The 4,905-nt window shown below is 40.9% G+C and overlaps 1 long non-coding RNA gene across 3 annotated transcripts; it reads left to right on the plus strand.

Annotated features, from left to right (window-relative positions):
- Positions 1-2,973: 2,973 nt before the first annotated feature.
- On the plus strand, positions 2,974-4,899 carry LOC109973947 (uncharacterized). Of its 3 annotated transcripts, none has more exons than XR_002276903.1 (3): positions 2,974-3,647; positions 4,176-4,512; positions 4,593-4,899. It is a non-coding gene; the product is annotated as an uncharacterized LOC109973947 (long non-coding RNA). The 3 variants fall into 3 exon arrangements; XR_002276902.1 differs by having other exon boundaries at positions 4,176-4,506; XR_002276901.1 differs by having other exon boundaries at positions 2,974-3,393; positions 3,608-3,647; positions 4,176-4,899.
- The last annotated feature ends 6 nt before the right edge of the window (positions 4,900-4,905 follow it).

Raw genomic sequence — 4,905 nt, forward strand, 5'->3', positions numbered from 1 at the left:
TTCCTTTAAACTTATGGCTCCGCCTGCTGCACACAACCAAAACAAAACAAATGATAGAAGGATGGGCTGGATTATTTTAAAGGAGATGAAAATATGTTTTTTTTGGCCCCTCCTATTATAGCCACAATATGTTATTGTGTAATAAGTTAAGTTTTCTTTAGGCTTCATCACAGAAAGGACAGCCGCTGTGCATTGTTAAGTGGCTGTGTTGTTTATATGTGTTACATTAACATTGGACTATTCATTCTGCATTTAATGAATAGCTTATAACATATCTGATGCTCTTGTCACACAGTCCAAATGTTTGTTTTATAGACATTTAGCAGACAAGTGAATCTGAGGCAGCGTGGAGTGTGGAGAAAGATGTCTGTGCAGGGAACCACCAGCTAGCCATTGTATTTCAAAGTAACTGGAGAACTGATTTGTTTTGTGGCTTTTTTTTTTATTACAACATATTAGATTGTTTTAAGCTTCGAACTTTAACGTTTAACGCACCCTTATCAGCACACTATGACATTTGTACGTAATGTGCACATTAGCTCGCCCCCTCCCTTTCAGTCAGTCAGGCACATTATTTTGAGCACGTTTGTTCAAATTTTGGTAGGGACATTTTTGTCCTCCCAAAATACTGGTAGGGACATGTCCCTACTGTCCATAAACCAAATGCACAAAGCCATGTCTCTAGCCCTACTGAACTTTATTACTGAAGCTAAATGAAACTCTTAGTAAAACAGAGTTTAACAATTACCATTGGCATCTAATTAAGATGATTGGGCATAACGCCTATTATATATAGGCTACATATTGTTATAGCAAGCGTTCGAGGTCAAAGTTAGCATGTCTTAATTTCCTTTTTGGTATCCAATAGCAACCACTACGTCTTACGTAGTACGTATAGAACGGGACGGGAACGCACATCAAAGGGGCTAAACTGATGACGTCAATGAGAAACTTAACATTAGAAGCTGAGTTACACAGACTTTATATTTGGAGCCAAAGTTCACATACAGTAAAGTAGCTATTTGAGTTTGAGAAGTAAAGGATTTCCAAAGTTGTGTACCGTATAACCGAGTAGAAAGAGTACTAAGAAATAAACAAAGAAGAGGTGCAAAAAACTAAGATCCAACAGGGGAAAAGGGACGGAACCTTAATTAGCTTTGGTGGAGGACAAAATCTTGTGTCAGCAATTGACAGCCACCCTGGAAAAACAAAACCAAAGGCCACAATGGCAAATGTTGAAGAATAGCTCAACACCTGCTGTTGTGAGACTAATCAGCTGATTGCTGCTCAGACGCAGGCAGAGCAGCAGTGGCAGGAGGAGAGGTGTTCCCTCCAGGACAAAACCCAGAGCCTCTATGCTGCCAACCTAGAGTAGCAAAACAAAAGACGCAGGCAGAGCAGCAGTGATCTAGAGACATTCAAAGAGATGGCGCAGAATTAGCGCCTCCAGTGGAAACAGGAGAAAGCCTGCCTGCTGGATGAAATGGAGAAATGCGGGGAACGACCGGAGAAGAACGACAAAGAGCAAACCCGAGACGAACGACAACAACAGAGACAACGGCGTCGCGTGCATTTTGACAGTCCCTTAGCCCAGGTACAGTTCATATCCATGTCCGAAGACTCCAGGGAGGCGCGCTTGTCATACTGGATCCGTGTTGCGGCCGACACCGAAAGGTTCCAAAGGAGGATACGCCAGACGGAGCTCGTGATATCTAGATGTCTAGACGAGGGTCACCGGGACCGCGTGAGAAAGGCTAGAGAGAGCGCCGAGCTCTGCTCCCCGTCGCGTGGAGACTTAGACTTCCTAAGTTGATTTAAAATTGCCAAAATGTACTCCTAGATCATGTTTGACAGTGTACTTTAAATTAAAAAGGTATAATATGGCTATGCAATCCTCTAACCATAAAATGCCTATGGAATCAGCTTCATCTTAGCTAATTACAACATTAAAAATGTTACTTACCTTTTATATTAACTAATACTATAATCAAAAACTGAAGAAAACATGTCTATAACGTTTTTCATTATTTAGACCTAATCTATTAATTTGGAGCCTCGGACAGTCACAAGTGCCTTGCTTGAGAATCTTATGCAGGCTCAAAGGGGAAAAACTGAGACATGCTTTAAAAGTAATCCAAACCTTCAACAAACAACTAGAACAGGATCACTGAGGGGGTTGGGGAAGCTACATTTAAAGCATACTGTAGCTTTTCAAGCTACCAATTAACTAATTCTTACTGGAAGTAGTTGTTAAAACAAAAATCACAAGCTGGGGCCACTTGACAATTCTGGCTTCCAAGCAGCTGTTCTGTAGATGCACACATGCTCTTACACTGGAGCATCTGCTTATGAGCTGTTTGAGTCCACAGGAGTTCACATTTCTGCAAACTGTCCTCATATGCCTACTACTGTACATCACTGTTCGGCACATGAACAACAATAAGTTGGAGACATTTACAACACGGTACATTCAAACCATTGGTGTGAGCTAATAGGTCTGTCTATAAATAATATATTCAGAGGGAACATTTTTATTGGCAACAGGTCAAAAGATGCAGCAAATATCTGTATGACAAACAACTATATCCCAAACATACTTTATTAACAGGCTCAGCATATTTTTATTTAGTAACTGCTGCATCAATTAAAACTTCACAGGGAAACAGGCTGCAGTGTTGGACAGACTGAGCTTAGTGCAGTGTGTTTCTGGACAGCTAATGTGTGCACAGCTTCAAAGACCCCACCTGAAGAGCTGATAAGGATACAGTTCCATTCAACTTCCCTCCCTGACACTGTCTAACTTTCAAACAATTACACATCTGCATGTGTCACACCAGGCTGCTCACAGAGGGTTGACTGGGAAGAGAATTCCTATACCCGCAACCTGGTGATGGTCAGGATTCGAGCTGGAACATAACCTGTACTGTAGACCAGTAAATGCATCACCCCTCCACAATCCAATGAAGTATTGTATTTCAAAGTAACTGGAGAACTGGCTTTGTGGTTATCTGGATGGGTGTCTTCTTCTCCTTATTCTCAATGTAGATGCTGGCCCCGTGTTCCACCAGTAACTTCACTGCTTCCACACACTCCTCATTGCACACCAGATGGCTGGTGAAAGATGCATGGATGACTTTAAATATGACAGCACTTTTCATTTTTATATTTTCAGTGTTGTAAACACCACAACACTGCATTCACCTCTGTTGTATTAAGGTGATGGTAGAAATCTCTGAGACTGATACCTCAAATAAAACCAAATCTATCTGGCTGGCTGAACACCACTACAAGTAAGTGAAAAAAACATGATGTTTCTTTACATGTACTGATCCATTAAGGGTTTGTGTTTGTTCATTTCAGCTGACAACATTCTACTCCAACTGAATTACAAAGGTACGTGAAATGACTCAGTTTCTATCTAACTTAGATCATAAGATATCTAACGTTTATCACTACAGAAAATATTATAGAAGCAAATACTTACAGTATGACAGCATGGCGGATTTATCAAGGAAACGTTAATTAAACTGTTAGAATGGTTGAAATGTAGGTGCTGTATTTCTGCAGTTTTTAACAACTGTTATTTATTTTCTGCTTTGTTGTCTAGTCTGAAGACTGTGTTGAACGCCCAGAGTACAGGTGGAAAGGTATGACCGGTTTTAACTGATGATTATTACTTGTAGCCCATGTGAATGTAGTGAATGGGTATATGAAAGACACATGGCTGGATTAACTTCTCGAGTGGCCCCTATGGTTTTTTGGTTTAGTTTTAGTTCTCTTAATAAAGAGACGGGTTTTGTTTAAACACTTCCTCGTCTGGCCATTTAATAGATTTCACAAAAACACTTTTCGGCCGCACTACGCGCGCCGTTTCTGACAGATACCAGTCTCTCAAGTATAAAGATGAGCAGCTTTGCTGGTTTTCATTTGATGGTAAATTCAAAATGCTATCAGTCGATATGTATGAGTGTTTACCAGTTTTCTGAGAGCATGCAAAAATAACTGTCAAATGTACTGATGCTGAAAGTAATTCTCTGCAGCCTTACAGCCTATGATACAATAATCCTAGCTTGCCTGAAGCTTTGTTAAATTATTTGACAGCAACAACTTGACTTGTTAGCATATGCGCCGTAAACTGCAGGGAGATTTTCTTCTGTATTTTCTTCATTATGCAGACGTTTCCAGCGAGGCCGAGCCTGCAGTGGCTCTGTCCTTTCCTGTAGTGTTTGCTAGAGAGACATGGGGCTGTTTGAGGCCCTGCTGTGACGCTTCATGGCAGGGTTATAGGTAAACCTCAGACATTTGTCATCTTGGGTTTAAGCCAGTCAAAATTCTCGTTGCACTACTCTTGTGTCACTTGGTAGCTTCTTGACTGAACACTGTTTTGCTTCACAGGAAACGTCCAGATGGTCTTAATGAAACCAGTTCCCCAGTAATTGTGTGGACCAGTGCTGGGGCTCATCACTGACCCAAAGCTTCAGGTTTCACCAATACAAGAAGACTGAGGTGCAGGTGCTTGTTTAGCTCAGTCTGGTGTTTCCTCATGTCTTTATAAAAATACATTTATTTAACTTTCTCTTGGTTCTTCATAGATCTTGAGAGGTGGAGAACCAGTTCGTCTGCTGCAGAAACATCTGTGTTGAAAGTGTTTTAATCATCTCCCAGTGTTATCAAGTACTTTTTGCACTGCCCTTGTTAACTATCGTGTTAAATGCAGGTTCCTATAAAGACATGGTGACATGCTTTTATACTCTGCCATGTAAAGCAGCAAAATAGTCATGTTTTACTTTGGAGGTGAGAAGTGTTGATGCAGAAAAGTGAGGAAACCACAAGAGGGCAACAGAAAAGTACTAGAAAACTGCATTTCCAGTCGAAAACGCGTGTGTGGATGCAAATTGCTGAAAG

Source organism: Monopterus albus, unplaced genomic scaffold (assembly GCF_001952655.1).
Source record: "Monopterus albus unplaced genomic scaffold, M_albus_1.0 scaffold313.1, whole genome shotgun sequence".
Classification (NCBI taxonomy): domain Eukaryota; kingdom Metazoa; phylum Chordata; class Actinopteri; order Synbranchiformes; family Synbranchidae; genus Monopterus; species Monopterus albus.